Source organism: Hyla sarda, chromosome 7 (genome assembly GCF_029499605.1).
Source record: "Hyla sarda isolate aHylSar1 chromosome 7, aHylSar1.hap1, whole genome shotgun sequence".
NCBI lineage: Eukaryota > Metazoa > Chordata > Amphibia > Anura > Hylidae > Hyla > Hyla sarda.
In genome coordinates this window covers 57,542,458-57,562,929 of record NC_079195.1, presented here as the reverse complement: position 1 = coordinate 57,562,929, position 20,472 = coordinate 57,542,458, and the positions used below count along the sequence as shown (strand labels likewise).

The 20,472-nt window shown below is 41.9% G+C and overlaps 1 pseudogene; it reads right to left on the bottom strand.

Moving 5' to 3' along the window:
• Positions 1 to 18,402, bottom strand: part of LOC130283127 (alpha-2-macroglobulin-like) — a 198,526-nt pseudogene extending 180,124 nt beyond the window's left edge.
• Positions 18,403 to 20,472: the final 2,070 nt, after the last annotated feature.

Here is a 20,472-nt window from a genome sequence, read left to right as displayed (position 1 = left end):
AAACACATGACGTTCTCATACGTCATGTGTCCTTAAGGACTCGGAAATGGAGACGTATGAGAACGTCATGTGTCCTTAAGGGGTTAAAGGGGTACTCCGCCCCTAGACATCTTATCCCCTATTCAAAGGATAGGGGATGAGAAGTGAAATCGCCGGGGTCCAGCTGCTGGGGACCCCAGGGATCGCTGCTGCTGCAGCACCCTGCTATCATTACTGCACAGAGCGAGATCGCTCATGATGTCATGAGGGGCGGAGCCATGACGTCACGCTGCTCCGGCCCCTGTATCGCCCGTCATTACGCACAGAGCGAACTCGCTCTGTGCAGTAATGATGGCGGGGTGAAGCAGCGGCGATCCCCGGGGTCCCCAGCAGTGGGACCGTGGCGATCTAACATCTTATCCCCTATCCTTTGGATAGGGGATAAGATGCCAGGGGCGGAGTACCACTTTAAAGGGGTAGTCCAGTGGAAAACATTTTTTTTTTTTAATCAACTGGTGCCATAAAGTTAAACAGATTTGTAAATGACTTCTATGATAAAATCTTTACCCTTCCAGTACTTTTTAGCAGCTGTATGCTACAGAGGAAATTATTTTCTTTTTGAATTTCTATTTTGTCTTGTCCACAGTGCTCTCCGCTGACACCTCTGTCTGTGTCAGGAACTGTCCAGAGCAGCATAGGTTTGCCATGAGAATTTTCTTCTGCTTTGTACAGTTCCTGTTATGGGCATCAGGTGTCAGCAGATAGCACTGTGGACAAGACAAAAAAAATAAAAAATTTCCTCTGTAGCATACAGCTGCTAAAAAGTACTGGAAGGGTAAAAAATTTTTAATAGAAGTCATTTACAAATCTGTTCAACTTTTTAGCACCAGTAGATTTTAAAACATTTTTTTTCCAATGGAGTACCCCTTTAATATCTTTCCCCATTATTTCCCATACACAACTTACCATATTCCTCAACCTTAAATCTTTTTTCACAGAAAGGAGGAACATTTATTTTATATTCTCCAAGAGATATTTCGTTTGCTAAATGCAAACTAAAATCTGAAAATCCAGAAGACACATTGAGCCACTGTTTTATACGGTGTTTATTTGGATCCTATAGGGAATTAAAGAAATGGTAAAACATTATTATGACAACAACACTCTAATATTTACATAGACAGAATCTCACATAAGTGAGTACACCTCTCACATTTTTCTATATAGCATTGTTTAAGGTTCAACTTAAAATAACTCAACAGACCACCATTAAAGGAGTTCTCCAGAATAGGAAAATTGTACTCCATACTGCCAGCAGTAAAAAAAAATAAACAGGTACATACCTTCCTTTGCTGCCACGGTGTCTCTGGTAACCTGCTCCGGTCTCCGCCCTGATCCTCTTCCTCGTTGCTAGTGGTCAGCGAGTCAAATTGTGCTCAGCCAATCACCGGCGGCAGCGAAGTCCCGAATCAGCTGGCGATAGACTGAGCGGCAGTGTTACGTTTTCGGCACCAGTAGCAGGTAGCGGGGAGGAAAACGTCACACTGCTGCTCAGCCTATCGCCGGCCGAGTCAGGACTTTGCTGTGGCCGGTAATTGGCTGAGTGCAGTATGACTCGCCGACCAACGGCAGCCAGGAAGGATCGTGGCGAAGACCGGAGCGGGTTACCGGAGGCACCGGGGCAGCGAAGGGAGGTACATACCTGTTTATTTTTTTTTACTGCTGGCAGTATGGAGTACAATTTTCCTATTCTGGAGAACTCCTTTAATGTCTAAACCTTGGCAACAAAAGTAAGTACACCCCTAAGTGAAAATGTCCAAATTAGGCTCATTTAGCCATTTCCCTCCCAGTGTCATAAACTGGTTTGTGTAACAAGGTTAAATTTGTTGGGTTCAGATGTGTGTGTGGTGGCAACCAAGTGAGGAGAACAAAGACAGGTGTGTCTTGCCTACAATCAAGCATGGTGATGGAAATGTTATGGTCTGGGCCTGTATGAGTGGTGCTGACACAGGGGAGCTATATTTCATTGATGGAACCATGAATGGCCACATGTACTGTGGCATACTAAAGCAGAGCATGATCCCCCTCTATTCAGAGAATGGGTCACAGGGCAGTATTCCAACATGATAACTACCCCAAACACAAGATAACCAATGTCTTGCTAAATAAGCTGAGGGTAAAGGTGATGGACTGGTCAAACATATCTCCAGACCTAAACTCTATTGAACATCTGTGGGGCATCCTCAAATGTAAGGTGGAGGAGTGGAAGGTTTCTAATATCTATCAGCTACATGATGTCATCATGGAGGAGTAAAGAGGACTCCAATGGCAACCTGTGTAGCTCTGGTGAACTCCATGCCCAAGAGGCTTAAGGCAATGCTGGAAAATAATGGTGGTTGCACAAACTACCGTATTTATCGGCATATAACACGCACTTTTTAGGCTAAAATGTTTAGCCTAAAGTCTATGTGCGTGTTATACGCCGATAAGCCGCTACAGTTCAATGATTTAAATCAATGAACTGCAGCGGCTTTGCAGGTGCAGAGACAGCCAGCGCTGCCGGCTTCTCTGCCCCTGCCTGCCCTGGGGTCTAGAGCCCTGCTGCCGGCCCTTTTTTCCCCCTGGCTATCGGCGACGCTGCCCGTTCTGTCCCCCTGACTATCGGTGCCGGCAGACAGGGGGAGAGAAGGGGCAGCGGCACCCATTGCCGGCGCCGCTGCCCCGTTGCCTCCCCCCATCCCCGGTTGCATAATTACCTGTTGCCGGTGTCGGGTCTGCGCTGCTTCAGGCCTCCGGTGTGCGTCCCCTGCGTCGTTGCTATGCGCTGCACGCATGACGTCAGTGCGCCGCGCCGTGCAATGCATAGCAACGACGCAGGGGACGCACACCGGAGGCCTGAAGCAGCACGGACCCAACCCCGGCAACAGGTAATTATGCAACCGGGGATGGGGGGAGGCAACGGGGCAGCGGCGCCGGCAATGGGTGCCGCTGCCCCTTCTCTCCCCCTGGCTGTGGGCGCCGCTGCCCCATTGCTGGCGCCGCTTCTCTCCCCCTGGCTATTGGCGCCGGCAATGTGGCACCGGCACCGATAGTCAGGGGGAGAGAACGGGCAGCGGTGCAGATAGCCAGCGGGAGAGAAGCGGCGGCAGCAGGGCTCTAGACCCCAGGAAAGGCAGGGGCAGAGAAGCCGGCAGCGACGGCCTCTCTCCCCCTGCCTTTCCTGGGGGTGTATCGGGGTATACACGTGCACACACGCACCCTCATTTTACCATGGATATTTGGGTAAAAAACTTTTTTTACCCAAATATCCTTGGTAAAATGAGGGTGCATGTTATAGGCCGGTGCGTGGTATACCCCGATAAATACGGTATGTTGTCACTTAAAAAACACACAAAAATGTGAGGGGTGTACTTACTAATGACAGATATTGTATGTACGTACAAGTAAAACATGACAATTTTAAAATATGAGAGTAACATATAAAGGAAACCTGTGTTTTTACACTCAGTTTGGTTTTAAAGAGCTGTCACCCAAACGGATCCTTGTAAACTAGCCTTATAAGCGCATACTTCTTACTGTGCTATTTCTGGTGCATGCGCACACTGCGCACACATGGCTGCTGTAGGTCTTGTATCCCTGTGTGTCATTTAAAAGCCGGTGATGTTGGGGAGAGAGAAGTGTTTGCTTAGTGCAGCTCTAAACCCGCGGGCCCGCCTCCAGGACACTGGCTATGGAATTCTAAAGCTCTGTTTTAGCTTGTTTTTGACCACAGAAAAACAAAATACAGATTTATCCAAACCTGTCCATAGGAGAAGTTGCTGAGTTTTCCATAGCAACCAATCAGATTGCTTCTTTAATTTTTGAAAAGGCCTCTGAAATCTGAAAGAATTGATCTGATAGGGTGCTATGGGCAACTCAGCAACTTTTCCTCTTGACAGGTTTTGATGGGTCTCCCCCTATGTGTTTACTAGCTGAGTACCCGGCGTTGCCCGGTTTTTCCTTCCTAATCCTTGTTGGGGAGGAAAATCAACAAAGGTGGAAGCTTTTGACTTCATATCCCGTCCTCATATATTGTTGTCATATCCCAACCCAATATCCCGACCTCCTATCCCGACCTCCTATTCCGACCTCCTATCCCGACCTCCTATCCCGTCCTCCTATCCCGACCTCCTATCTCAAGCTCCTATCCCATCCTCCTATCCCGACCTCCTATCCCATCCTCCTATTCCAAACTCCTATCCCATCCTCCTATCCCGATCTCCTATCCCGACCTCCTATCTCGACCTCCTATCTCGACCTCCTATCTCGACCTCCTATCCCGACCTCCTATCGCGACCTCCTAACTCAACCTCCTATCTCGACCTCCTATCCCGACCACCTTTCCTGACTTCCTATGCCAACCTCCTATCTCGACCTCCTATCCCAACCCGTAATATGTGTACCAGGTTTTGAAATATCTCTAGCCGTACAGAAGTTATGTGGGAACATACATTTCCCATTGATTTGCATGGGAATTTAAACAAAAAACCCGACCCTGGCAAATGGGGGTTAAATTACCTATCCTATGTTTGCTGTTGACATATAAGTTACATGTGTGCCAAGATTCATGTTAATATCTTCAGCCGTTTGGACGTGATGCTGGAACAGACACACACATACACATAGACACACACACATACAGCTTCTAGCTTCAAAAATGACAGACTTCCATATAAACTTTCAACCCCTTTTTCACCCCCTTAAGGGTTGAATTTCAAAAAATCCTTTCTTATTCCTAGTCTTTGTCTTAAAAACAACACCAGTGAAAAAATTCAGCTTTCTAGGTCCAAGGGTTTAGGCTGGGTGTTGATGAATCAGTGAGTCAGAGAGTACCCGGCGTTGCCCGGTTTTTCCTTCCTAATCCTTGTTGGGGAGGAAAATCAATCAATCAGGAGGAAGCTTTTGACTTCATATTTTGTCCTCATATATTGTTTTCATATCCCAACCCCATATCCCAACCTCCTATCCCGACCTCCTATCCCGACCTCCTATCCCGTCCTCCTATCCCGTCCTCCTATCCCATCCTCCTATCTCGACCTCCTATCTCGACCTCCTATCCCGACCTCCTATCCCGACCTCATATCCCGTCCTCATATCCCGTCCTCCTATCCCGTCCTCCTATCCCGACCTCCTATCCCGTCCTCCTATCTCGACCTCCTATCCTTTGTGGGAACATACATTTCCCATTGATTTGAATGGGAGTGAGTAAGGGTTAGATTACCTATCCTAAGTTTGTTGCTTTCATATGAGTAACATGTGTGCCAAGATTCATCATGTTAATATCCTTAGCCGTTTGAACATGATGCTGGAACATACACACATACATACACATACATATATACACACACTCACACACATACACACATACATACAGCTTCTAGCTTCAAAAATGACGGACTTCCATACAAACTTTCAACTCCTTTTTCACTCCCTTAAGGGTTGAATATCGAAAAATCCTTTCTTATTCCTCGTCTAGGTCTTAAAAACAACACCTGTGAAACAATTTAGCTTTCTAGGTCCAAGGGTTTAGGCTGGGCGTTGATGAATCAGTGAGTCAGGTCTTCTCTTTTTATATCTATAGATGAGGCTAGTATAAGCAGATTAGTTTAGGTAACAGATGCTCTATAAATGGAACCCCCATTGATCTTATACCAATGTCTCTCTATGTTTCCTCCTATGAATCAATCATACATTGTGCTGCCCATTAAAAGCACAACAAAAGCTTAGTGTAATCACCCCCTAGTGACATGGCATACACCCCCTGGGGTACACATATTACAAGTTGAGGGTATATATCTAAGACAAATAAGTAGATTAGCGTTATTCTTTAATTTGTAGTGATTGGTTATACAAAATATGTATATATAGGGAAGTGTTTAAGTCATACTTACTGATATCTCAACCAAAGGATGCTGGAAAAAAAGGAGACTGATTAAAAATTTGAAATTTACCTCAATAGTTCATAGTTTCCTTATTTACTAAGGGAATAACAGTAAAGATTGGAAGCTCATAACTTGAAAAAATACTTTCAATTTCTATTGTCCAATTCATGGTAAAGATTAACATAGTCTCCCAAGGCACAGTCCTCTGAGTGCTCTATAAACTCCATGCAGTGTTATATTAGATGAGTAATTGCTACAGGTAAGTAGTAGCTCTCTTCTGCTTCAGGCTAGGATTCCACTGAGGTTTTTCACGCAAAAATGCTGATAAAAACGCCATTTGTGCAAAAACGCAGCGGCCAGATGTTTGCAGCAAGTCCACAGGGAACTGCAAAATGCCAGATCCACTTGGCGTGTTTCAGTTTTGCGTTTTTTTTTCATCCTTTGGGTGTTTTTCATCCTTTGAGCTTTTTGGCGCCAGTTTTTCTAAAATGACCTCTCATTGAGACTTTGTCATTTTTTTTTTCAGGAAAATCTTGGCGCTTTTCTCAAATAGAAGTCTATGGTATGAGTAAATATAACGCCCCAAAAAACGCCATGAGAGTTTTAACTTTGGCATTTTTGCTGGCAGTTTTTATTCTTTTTTGGACTTTAGCAATCCAAAAAAGTGATGGAGATACCTTTTTTAATAAAATTTCGTAGGGTACTATTAAAAATAAATAAATAGATACAGTAGTGATGGAAAATATAGTATTTAACGAAATGTATCTTTTTTAGAACAACATTTTTATAAATTTTTAAACAAGGACCAATTTATGTGGTCGGGCAGGAAACTAAAAATGTAGCCGACAAAAATAAAAATTTAGAAAGGGGCCATTTAAATGTAAAAATAATATATTTTTTATAATTAATTCTGTTAAACTTTTTATTAATAATATATTTTAATAATGTGTTGAATAAAGTGTGTGTGTCTTTTTAACTTTTTTTTTTTTCTTTCTTTTTTTTTTTTTTTTTTTAGGTAGTACTACACACTGTTCCATGATGGGAATAGTAGTACATGTACTAACTGACAGTTCACCCAGTGTGTCAGTTCTGATATCCGTTGCGATCTTCCTGTATAATGAATAGATGCATCCGGCCGCTCGTCTATGGTCCCCTGCACTGCCGTATATATATACACCTATTCATATTTCCCACAGAGAGCTGTGATTGGCTGGATGGTTCTAGCCAATCACAGTTCTCTGTGGGAAATATGAATAGGTGTGTACATATATATATATATATATATATATATAAAAATATAAATACAGACAAAGAATAAGTCAGCCAGCACTTTAGTTGATACCAAACTATTATATGGACCTGGCCTACAGGTGCACGCTACTAGGCTAGATATACAGCAACAGAAGAATGCAGCAGCACACTGCCAGCACAAAGATATAGGTGCAACATGAATATGCAGTTAAAACATGGAGAGCTATACAGCTATGGTGTAATAGATGCAAATGTGAAACTATGAAATAGTGAGGCACTTAGCTCGCAAATTTGTCTCCGCCGGCGGTCAAATAGCTTGGACCGTCCCACCGCGATGGGACGGTCCGAGCTATTTGACCGCCGGCGGAGACAAATTTGCGAGCTAAGTGCCTCACTATTTCATAGTTTCACATTTGCATCTATTACACCATAGCTGTATAGCTCTCCATGTTTTAACTGCATATTCATGTTGCACCTATATCTTTGTGCTGGCAGTGTGCTGCTGCATTCTTCTGTTGCTATAAATATAAATATATATGTCAGTGCAGGGACCATAGAAGAGCGGGCGGCCACATCTATACATTATACAGGAGGATCACAGCGGGTGTCAGGAGTGACACCCACTGTGATCTTTCCTTAACTGCGGGTACTACTACTCCCAACATGGAGCTTTAGCATTAATAGACAGATCGCAACAGGTGTCAGAAGTGACACTCGCTGCCATCAATTAATGCAAGTACTACAGCTCCCAGCATGAAGCAGAGTGTTCTCCATGCTGGGAGTAATAGTACCTGCAGTTACGAACAGATCACAGCGAGTGTCACTCCTTACACCCGATGCGATTGTCCTATCTATTGCAGAGATGCGTAGCGGCTCTCTACAGCACTCACATTTCTACACTTTACTCCAGCCAGTGATGTGAATAGAATTCACCTCACTCATTCATATTTCCCTCTGAGAGCGGGGATTGGCTGCAACCATCCAGCCGATCACCACTCTATTCAAATCACTGGCCGGCCGGAGTATAGAGCAGAGATGTGAGCGCTGCATCTCTGCAATAGGACTATTGCAGCGGGTGTCAGGAGTGACACCCGGGGTCAGCTGTCTATTATTAGTAGTACTACCTAAAAAATGTAAAAAAAATACATTACTAATAAAAATTAACAAAAAAATTTTAAAATATTAAAAAAAATATTATTTTTACATTTGAATGGCCCATTTCTAAATTTTTATTATTGTGGGCTAAATATTTAGTTCCCTGCCTGCCCATATAAATTGATATTTTTTTCCATCCCTACTGCATCCTTTTTTTTTTTTATTTTTTTTTTTTTTGGTACCCAACACATTTAGAAAAAAGGGGCCAACAATGCAATTTCCACTCAAAGGCAGAAACACCAGAAAAAATGCCAAAACTCAGGGAAAATCAGTGGCAGTTTTCATGTCAGATTTCCTGGCGTTTTTAGACCTAAAAAAACGTAAGACAAAAACCTCAGTGGAATCCTAGTCTCAAGGGGGACTCCAGTGGAATTTTTTTTTTCAAAACAACTGGTTCCAGAAAGTTAAACAGATTTGTATTACTTCTATTAAAAAAAATCTTAACCCTTCCAGTTGCTGTATACTGCAGGGAAAGTTGAGTTGTTCTTTTCTGTCTGGCTACAGTGCTCTCTGCTGCCACCTCTGTCCATGTCAGGAACTGTCCGGAGCAGGAGAGGTTTGCTATGGGGATTTTCTTCTACTCTGTGTCAGCAGAGACCACTGTGGTCAGACTGAAAAGAACTACACAACTTCCTCTGGAGCATAGAGCAGCTGATAAGTACTGGAAGGGTTACGTTTTTTTGTTTTGTTATAGATGTAAACTTACAAACCTGTTTAACTTTCTGGAACCAATTGATTTAAAAAAAAAAAATCCACCAGTGTACCCCTTTAAAGGAGTCTCCAATCTTACCAATTTATGCAAGGCTATAGAGAGTATAGAAGTAGCAGTTTCAGCATCAATGTGAACTCACTGAAATGTAAGGGGCACTTCTATACCTTCACATGCCTCCATGATTTTTTTCCATACACAGTAAAATAGTATGTCCTAACTTATAGTGGAAAACCCAATAACTTATGGGTCAGTGGGTCTCCAGTGAATCCATGAGAAAGTAGAAGTAGAAGTCCTTCCTTTATATTTTCTATTACTTTTGAATACACTTCTGGCTTTGGCTGCAGTGGCAGTTTTCCCAAAAAACACTGGAAAAAAAAAACCTGTGTGGGAACCTACCTCTAATGTGATACTATTTGTTTCAGCTTTAGAACTTTGCACATCCATTAACCATATAAGTTTTACTTTATTTTTGTGACAACAATATTTAGACACAGAATCATTGTTTTTTTCCTTAATATAACAGAATAAATAAATATTTAACCCCTCCAGGACACAGGATTTAGGGACCCAGGGCGTACCTGTACGCCCTGGACGTTTCCGTTCATCGCCGGTAACCGGGCGGTGAACAGAATGGGATACCCAACATGGTCTCAGACCGGCGATTTGGGTCAATCGGGTCCTCAGAGACCCGGAAAAAAAGGGTGATAGGTGCTGTCTTGGACAGCACTTATCACCCTTTACCAGCAGGAGTGAGGTAGTGCACTGGTGCCCCCTCACGATCTTCCTGATTCGTTGGCCGGCACTGGCACCTGGACAAGCAGTGGTGGCAGGCAGGAGGATCCAGGAGCAGCAGCTGGAGGTGAGGCTGTGCCTCCTGCTGTTGCTTAGCAACAACTCCCAGCATGCACAAAAGGGAATGTTGGGAGTTGTTGTTCTGCAACAGCAGAAGGCACAACTACAACTCCCAGCATGCCCAGAGTTGTAGTTATGCAACAGCTGGAGGCACTTTTTTTTCAATAAAAAAGTGTGCCTCCAGCTGTTGCATAGCTACAACTCCCAACATGCACTGACAGCCAAACGACATGCTGGGAGTTTTAGTAGTGTGCCTCCAGCTGTTACATAACTACAACTCCCAGCATGCCATTCAGCTGTCAGTGCATGCTGAGAGTTGTAGTTTTGCAACAGCTGAAGGCACACTCGTTGCGAAACACTGAGAGTGTATTACCTAATTCAGTGTTTCACAACCCGTGTGCCTCCAGCTGTTGCAAACTACAACTCCCAGCATGCACTGACAGACCGTACATGCTGGAAGTTGAAGTTTTGCAACAGCTGGATGCACACTGGCATGCAAAACACTGAGTTAAGTAACAAACTCTCAGTGTTTTGAAACCTGTGTGCCTCCAGCTGTTGCATAACTACAACTACCAGCATGCACGGACAGCCAATAGGCATGCTGGGAGTTGTAGTTTTTCAACAGGTATCAGAGGCAAGTGTAATTCTTGCATTTAGGTCCGTCCCTAGGTGCTCTCTAACTTTAGAGCCCTGTCGTAATTTAAGGCATTGACGAAAATTTACCACTTTGTTAACGTGGAATATGTCATGAAAAAACATTCTCTGAATCAAATTCATAAGTAAAAGTATCACAGAGTTATTAATGCTTAAAGTGACACAAGTCAGATGTGCAAAAAATGCTCTGGTCCTTATGGTCATAATGGGTCCTTAAGGGTTTAACCACGGGACAACACTTTAGATGTGGACCTGACATCTGAAACTTACAGCATTCAGTGCAAATATCCACAAGGATCATTCTATAATTAAAGCGCAACTGTCATGGATATTGTACCCCCCAGACTAATACCATGATAGTATAGATGATGACACTTGTAATGCAGCTGTACTTTTGGCTGCTCTTTATCACAATTTATCAGAAGGAAAATAGTTTTATTGTATGGTCAGCAACAGTCGGATAGGCGTGGCTGGGGTTTGTAATGCCCTACCTCTGCCACGCCTATCCCCTGTTAGTGACCTGGGACCACTATATGATTGACACACAGGTCCCCACCCCCGATTTTCATGATGTGCGGGCCGGCGTGACTCCACTGCGCCTTTACATATTATGTGCAGCTTTATGATATACAGTGCCCGTACTCCTCTTCTTTCTTCTCCTGGTGCCGGAGACGCGCTGCTTCTGCTTTCACTAGAGGAAGAGAGCTCTCTCGCTCCCTGCCTCTAGCACTGCGCAGGAACACTGAGCTGGTGGCAGACAACAGGAGCGAGCGCTTTCTCTCTACCTCTAGTGAAAGCAGAAGCAGAAGGTGTCCAGTACAAGGAGAAGAAAGAAGAGGGGTATGGACACTGTATATCATAAAGGTGCACTCAGTGGAGCCACGCCGGCCCGCACATCATCAACATCCAGGGTGGGGACCTGTGTGTCAATCACACAGTGGTCCCAGCGCTCACTTACAGGGGATTGGCGTGGCGGAGGTGGGGCATTACGATCCCCAGCCACGCCTATCCAACTGTTGCTGACCGCACAATAAAACTATTTTCCTGCTGATAAAGTGTGATAAAAAGCAGCCAAAAGTACAGCTGCATTACACGTATCATCATCTATACTATCATGGTATCAGTCTGGGGGGTACAATTACCATGACAGTTGCGCTTTACACGCATACAGCACAAAACGTGTTAGAGGTCTAGGTTTGTGTCAATTCATGTTGGAAGAAATCTGTAATTAATAAAGCTTGAAAGCTTAGTAAAACATTGAAAGTGAAGTTTTTGTAGCTCTGTACTCTGGCCTATACAGTGGGACCCCGCTCTTTGACCTATGCCCTTACAGGGTATTTCTGAAGGGGTGCAATAACCCCATTATATGTTTTTGCTGTGACTGTCAGGACATGTTTTATCATTAAAGACAGTTCTGGCATATTTGACAAGTTAAAAAAATAAAATAAAATGCACTAATGTATTTATACTGTAAATTTATATTCTTATATGTTCTACATTCGCAATAAAGTGAATTCAGTTATTATTAATGTCATGTGCAAACCCATCTTTGTGTAACTACCATAATTGCTGGAACCATCAGTAACTATTTCCAGGAAAAGCTACTTGCACATGAAAATGTAGAAATAGTTGCTGCCTATTGCATATAAAGTATTGTCCTACCAAGTCTTCCCGAGTGGGGGGTGCTCTTTAACTGCAAGCTTTATACCCTTGCTCATGAGGAAGGGGCTGATTCAGGGACACACGGGAAAGGGTTTGTGAAGGTTTTACAATCATTTTAAGACAAGACTTCATTTGTAGGCTTCATTTCTTGCCTAAAATGTTGATTTGAACAATTAGCATTTTGTAGGTTAAACTGTCAATAACCTTATACCCCTTAAAAAGTTTTTCCATTTTTGCACTTTTGTTTTATCCTCCTTACCTTTTGAAAATCATAACCCTTTCAATTTTGCACCTACAGACCCATATGGTGTTCTTTTGCGCCACCAATTCTACTTTGTAATAACATCAGTCATTTTACCCAAAAATCTACAGCAAAACAGATTATATATATATATATATATATATATATATATATATATATATATATATGTATATATAAATATTTTTAAAAAAATTAATTTTTTTATTTTAATTTTTTTTTTTTAACAAAATTGAAGAAAAAATAGACGCCATTTTGTAAATTTTGGTGGATTCCTTTTCTACGCAGTGCATTTTTCGGTTAAAATGACACCCTAATTTTATTTTGTAGAGGTATTCAATTAAAATGATAGCCTACATATATAGGTTTTATTTTGTCTGATTTTGTTATACTTCGTAAAAATCATACAGTAAATACATGCACGAAAATTTATATGTTTAAAAATGTCCTCTTCTGACCCCTATAACTTTTTAATTTTTCGCATATGGGGACGTATGAGGGCTCATTTTTTGCATCATGATCTGAAGTCTTTATCGGTACCATTTTTGTTTTGATGGGACTTTTTTTTATTGCCTTTTATTCATTTTTTTATGGTACGAAAAGTGATCAAAATACGCTATTTTGGACTTAGGAGTTTTTTTTACGTGTATGCCATTGACCGTGCGGTTTAATTAACGATATATTTTTTATAGCTTGGACATTTATACATGCAGCGATACCACATATGTTTATATTTATTTACTTTTTTATTTTTTTTATGCAAACTTTTATTAGGGAAGGGGTTAAATCACATTTATTAACTCTTTTTTTTACACTTTTTTTTGCACTTGTATAGCCTCCATAGAGGACTATAACATGCAATACTGTGATTGTATATACTGATCAATGCTATGCCATAGCATAGCATTGATCAGTGTAGTTTGCGCTCCATTGCTCCAGCCTGGATCTCAGGCAGGGAGCAATCAATCGCCGATCGGACGTCGAGGAGGAAGGTAGGGATCCTCCTCGTGTGTCCTTAGTTGATTGGGACCAGCCCGAATGAGCTGCCGGGAAGCCTTTTTTTACATTTTAGATGTGGGGATCAACTTTCATCGCCACGTCTAAGGGTTGAACACCGGATATGACCGTGATCGGAGATGTCCTATATTAGCCACAGGTCCCAGCCATTGCTAGGGGCTAGGACCAACCCAATATGATGTGGGGTCAGTGCGTGACCCCGCATTATATCACAGGAGTGGGCGCAGGGTGTACAGGTACACCCTGCATCCCTAAGAGTTTTAACCAACTTTTCAGGATATTCTGTTCTGTGTGTCTACATTGGGAGTACTGGTTTTTCCCACTAGTTGTCCGAGGGCTAGTGGGTGGAGTCTGGCCTCTATGAAGGTTTCCATACACACGCAAAAGAGGGGATCCTGCTTCTTTACAGCGCACCATAAGAATCAGCATAGATATTATAAAGCAGTACTGAGCAGTGTAATCTCTGAATCAGGGCATGGGATGAGATAAAGAATACTTACTAGGACTTTAATAACATTTATATGTGTCTGCCTCACTCAGCAGCTCCCTAATTCTGCCTCTTCCTTCTTTATGGACTTCTATCAGCAGCATGTAACCTATACTTCATACAGCTGATGCATCACAAGATGGCTTTCATCACTTTTGTGATAAGTTTAGGAAGAAAGGATAGAGGGCAATGGAAGGTAAATGGAAACTGCTAGAGCTGAGAGTTAAAGGGATATCCACCATAAGTTGATTTTAGCACGTACCTGGCAGACAGTAATGGACATGCTTAGGAAGAATCCCTGCTTGTCTTGGGGCTAAATGGCTATGTTGTGAGATTACCATAACACTGTGGCTAGCTTTTTGTGAACTGGTATTTCCTGTTTGAGTTTTCTTTTTTTGCCTACAAATCCCATAATTCCATTTTCCTCCCTCCCACACATCAGCCACCCCACCCATTGAAACATAAATGAGCTGCATCCATTCAAAAGACCTGTGGTTTTCAATCAGGGTGCCTACTGCTGCTGCATTAGTTGCAGATTGATCTCTCTCCCACCAAGCGATCGCTCCACACATTGAAGCAGACAGGCTCCCTGTCATCAGCTTACTAGTGAGTCAGGTGTCGGCCGTATTGCAACCTGGGAAAAATCTGAGACAACAGTAATTTTGTATATTGTTAAAAATAAATATTGGGGTGAAAATTACATAAGAATTGTGAGAAAACCATCCACACTGGTATAGACACTATATTACACTAACTTTACAGCCCCTGTAGTCAAACAAAAAAAATTGCTGGAATACCCCTTTAACCCCTTAAGGATGCAGGACGTAAATGTACGTCCTGGTGCGGTGGTACTTAACGCACCAGAACGTAAATTTACGTCCTTTGCATAACCGCGGGCATCGGAGCGATGCCCGCGTCATGCATGGCTGATCCCGGATGCTGATCGCAGCCAGGGACCCTCCGGCAATGGCCGATGCCCGCGATCTCGCAGGCGTCTGCCATTAACCCCTCAAGTGCCGGGATCAATACAGATCCCGGCATCTGCGGCAGTGCGCGATTTCAATGAATGATCGGATCGCCCGCAGTGCTGCTGCGCGGATCCGATCATTCAGAACGCCGCACGGAGGTCCCCTCACCTTCCTCCTTCCGGCTCCTGGCGTCTCCTGCTCTGGTCTGAGATCGAGCAGACCAGAGCAGAAGATGACCAAAAACACTGATCTGTTCTATGTCCTATACATAGAACAGATCAGTATTAGCAATCATGGTATCATGCTATGGGGACTATTCAAGTGTAAAAAAAAAAAGTGAAAAATCCCCTCCCCCCAATAAAAAAGCAAAACGTCGTTTTTTTCCTATTTTACCCCCAAAAAGTGTAAAAAATATATTTAATAGACATATTTGGTATCGCCGCGTGCATAAATGTCCGAACTATTAAAATTAAATGTTAATGATCCCGTACGGTGAACGGCGTGAACGTTAAAAAAAGTCCAAAATTGCTACTTTTTTAATACATTTTATAGAAAAAAAATCATAAAAAATGTATTAAAAGTTTTTTATATGCAAATGTGGTATCAAAAAAAGTACAGATCATGGCGCAAAAAATGAGCCCTCATACCGCCGCTTATACGGAAAAATAAAAAGTTAGAGGTCATCAAAATAAAGGGATTATAAACGTACTAATTTGGTTAAAAAGTTTGTGATTTTTTTAAAGCGCAACAATAATAGAAAAGTATGTAATAATGGGTATCATTTTAATCTTATTGACCCTCAGAATAAAGAACACATGTCAATTTTACCGTAAATTGTACGGCGTGAAAACGAAACCTTCCAAAATCTTCTTTTTAATTTCTCCACAAAAATAGTGTTTTTTGGTTGCGCCATACATTTTATGATATAATGAGTTATGTCATTACAAAGGACAACTGGTCGTGCAAAAAACAAGCCCTCATACTAGTCTGTGGATGAAAATATAGAAGAGTTATGATTTTTAGAAGGCGAGGAGGAAAAAATGAACACGTAAAAATTTAATTGTCTGAGTCCTTAAGGACAAAATGGGCTGAGTCCTTAAGGGGTTAAGATAAGGGGGCACTAAAGTATTTAAATGCTGATCCCCCTCAGCACTAAGCATGAACAGGCCTCCCCTAAGCACCTGCAATATTGTTGTTTGGTTCATTAAAATTAGGATTTCTTGGTCATGTAAGATGCATGAGCTTAACCCAGGGTATGTTCACACTACCCTCCTTGTCTATTGTATCCCAACAGTTTGAGAGCTCATAACTGCTGATAGACTCCCTTTAAAAATATAGTTTGGTGTTTGCATTTTGTCTCCTTTACCGGATTTATTATTTATTGTAAAAGCCCTGATTTAAATAGTAAAAATATACACATAAAAGTTCCTCAGCTTCTGATCTCATAGACAGAGCTTCTGCTATCCAACAACTAGAAGTGATTTCATATCCTGGCTACAAGTACAGTATAATTTCAACATTGTTATGCCATACTGTCAAACCCAAATTCAGTTACAAGAATCAATTTCTTTGACAAATGCCTGAAATTTTAGACGCTCACCTGTACATATACAATGCTAACTAAAAGAAGACTCAGTGTTGTATAAAAAGAGAAAATAAAATGTATTTCCATGACCATTGCTCCAACCTCTGTCTTTCCCAGTCTTTTGCCTTTATTTTTTTACTACAACTTAGCACCAAAGCTCCTTCAAAGGGGTTGTCCAGAATTATCTAGAATAATTGTATAGAATAATTTCTTCTAAAAACATTGACACATCGACACATCTGTCCTAAGATCATGTGTGCTATTGCAGCTCAGCCCAATTCCATGAGCTGTATTGCAAAAGCGGCCATTTTATTCTAATCATGTACAATCTTCACAGCTGCTTTGGTTTTTACTCTGGTAGTTATGCACATGAATCATATTTACCGTATTTATATTTTTGAATGATATATTATATTCATGCACAGAAATTAATAAATCACTTACTATTTTATTCTCAACATTATAACCAGGGTCCACGGATATCAGCCGAAACCTCACTAGAATAGATAATAAAAGAAATAGTAATCAGAAAAACATCAACTATTGACCCATAAGAAAGATTAAGTATACTTTGTCTCTCACAAATCACTATTCTTTAGGGCAGTTGTCAGGAACCGGACTGGTATGTGGGTAGGATACGGGTAGTAGATCCTCTGTGTCAATGAGGTGATGAAGTGGGCCGTACCAGGAGACCGGTTCTAAGAAGATACTGGTTTTCACCAGAGCCCGTATCCCCTGATAGCGACTCGACCTCACTGACAGCTGAGATAGGCATGGTACACAAGGACAAGGCAAAGGCAAGGTCGGACGTAGCAAGAGGTCAAGGCAGGCGGTAAAGGTTTGTAGTCAGGGGCAACGGCAAAGAGTCTGGATACACAGGCTAGGGATACACACAAAACGCTTTCTCAGGGCACTAGGGCAACAAGATCCGGCAAGGACAGGAAGGGGAAGTGGGTTTTTATATGTTTTGCACTGATTGGACCAGGCACCAATTAGTGGTGCACTGGCCCTTTAAATTTCATAGGGCCGGCGTACGAACGCCCTAGAGAGCGGGGCCGCGTGCGCCGGGATGGAAGTGAAGGGGGATGCGGCTGGTAAGTGACATGGGATGCGTTCCTCGGATCGCGTCCCCTCCGGTGACAAAGGAGCAATGCTCGCGGTCAGCGGCGCCCACCGGAACGCTGCAAGCAGAGGGACGCCGCGAGCGCTCCAGGGATGCAGCGGGACCCGGAGCACTCGGCGTTACAGCAGTGGTCTACAACAAGGGTCATTCACCCATCTGTATTTCAAATCTATACCAATTCTGATATCCCTTAATTGATATTATTCACATTTGGTTTTATGCACTGTCAGGAACTCACCTTTCCATGATCCAGCAGCATTTACGGTCCTTCCTGCTCTGTGATGCTGAAGGTGTTACTTTGTCACTATAGCTGCCAGGCCACTGACCAGACAGCCAATATAATTTTAGGTATGCCATGGCTTCAGTCTCATAACCCTGATTTTAAATTGGTCTACAGGAGAGCTAGTACAGTGGAAACTTGCTGGAAAGGGAACCTGTCATCAGATTTTACCCCATATAACTGGTGACAAAACACATTTTATAAATAAAATTAGCTTTCTTGTTCTCCTGCCCCTCCCTCACGGCCTTCTGGGCAAACGTCTTTGATGCCATTAGACACATCACTTCCATAACTCTTACCCCCTCCCCAGAAATAACCCTCTTTTCTTTACTACCTACCACCATACCCAGGGGCAACTCTCGATTGATCTCCTTCTTACTGTTGGCAGCTAGGATTGTGATCGCCAGTCTTTGGAAATCTACTACACCACCGACTATCTCTGCCTGGCTCAGGGAAGTGTCGTACATACACAGGATGGAGGAACTGACACTACTCATCAACTCACGAAATATACCATGACATGGTCTCCTTGGAAGCACTTCTCCTTCTAACTTTCCTCCTGTATCCTTTCTTTTCATTCCCCCCACTACTCTTCCTTTCTTTACCTCTTTTTCCCCTCTCTCTTTCTCTCACCTGATGTACTTCTATTATTATAAGCCCCTATGAAATTTGTAACATACCGTTGTCCTGAACCACTACTTGACAATGATACCTACATGATTTGACTACCCTTTACACCATGGAAAACTGACTCCCTTTATTGGGCATCGAATTGCACTACATGCTCAGACAGGGGATTCTCCCATAGTGACAACTTACTTAAAGGGGTATTCCGGAAAGTTAAAAAGATTTGTAAATTACTTCTATTAAAAAATCTTAATCCTATCAATAGTTATTAGCTTCTGAAGTTGAGTTGTTGTTTTCTGTCTAACTGCTCTCTGATGACTCACGTCCCGGGAGCTGTGCAGTTCCTATGGGGATATTCTCCCATCATGCACAGCTCCCGGGACGTGACATCATCATTGAGCAGTTAGACAGAAAACTTCAGAAGCTAATAACTATTGGAAGGATTAAGATTTTTTAATAGAAGTAATTTACAAATCTGTTTAACTTTCCGGAGCCAGTTTATATATATATATATATATATATATATATATATATATATATATATATATATATAAAGGTTTTGCCTGGAATACCCCTTTAAATTGACGAAACTGCTATAATATAGCTTTTTATTTTATTTTTATTTTTTTTTGCTTTTCTGCAATGTTTTATTCAAGAGATTGCAGGGTGGTCTCAGGAATCAGACCCTCTCTAAACAAATAGATATACCCTATCCTGAGGATAGTGGAGGCCATAATGTGTTGGTTACTGCAGAATCTCTGAATACAGCTTTATATTCACTTAATAAAAAATGTAAATGTAATAACAGATTAACCATTTACTATAACAGAAAACAAATTATATATTATGGACCTTACCTGTATCCCCTGGTTTGTAGATGAATTTATCCATTTGGATAATGCACATGTCCTGATTCATGATGATCACCTTCTCACTCTTTTCCCAATTTATGTCATCTCCACGTGCTGTCACATGGAGTAACCAGACGGATCTTTGTCCTTTTATAACAGGGACCTGAGGGAAAATGGAAGTGTAATTTACATTTCATTTGTTTGCCATAATGTCTCTGTCCCTACAGGTACTACAAGTGGCTCTGATTCCCATAATGAATACCATATATAGTTCTACTATAGTTCTAGTTTTGGCTCAGTGATAGAAAACAAAGGGCAGTTTTTATGGTACATACTCTGATTGGGTGACTGCTACTAGTAAGGGACCACAGGGGTCAGTTTTGGGTCCTATACTTTTTAATATATTTATTAATGACATTGTAGAGGGATTGTATAGTAAAATATCAATCTTTGCAGGTTATACTAAGCTCTATAAAGTGGTTAACACAACAGAGAACAATTCACTGTATATAGTAGATAAAACAATAGAGGCCAGTGCACAGTATATTGTACTGTGTAGGGTCTCATTTGGGTTATAGGTTGAACCTGATGGACTCTGGTCTTTTTTCAACCGTATGTTACTATGTTTCTATGTAGAATGTAACACAATAGAGGACTGTGCACTGTTTCAAAGGGAACTGGATAGAGGTTTGGGCTAATAAGTGGCAGATGATGTTCAACACTGATAAATGTAAGGTTATGCTCATGGGGATAAAAAATCTAGGCTGGGATTATATATTAAATTGGAAAGCACTGGGGATGACTAATATGGGATGAGATGGCTTAGGGGTAACTTAATAACTATTTATATAGTATATCAGAGGGCAGTACTGAGATCTCTACCATGATTTATTTAACCCAAGACTATATCTATAACAAGGGGGCACCCTCTATGGCTAGAGAAAAGAAAGTTTGTATACCAGAACAAATGGGGATTCTTTACTGTAACAGAAGTTCAACAGGGGCCTGGAATATGGGGCAGTTCATATCAGTCTCCTAAGAATGTTTTTGTCTTCCTCTGCATCAACTCATTAGAGACTCAGATGGGTC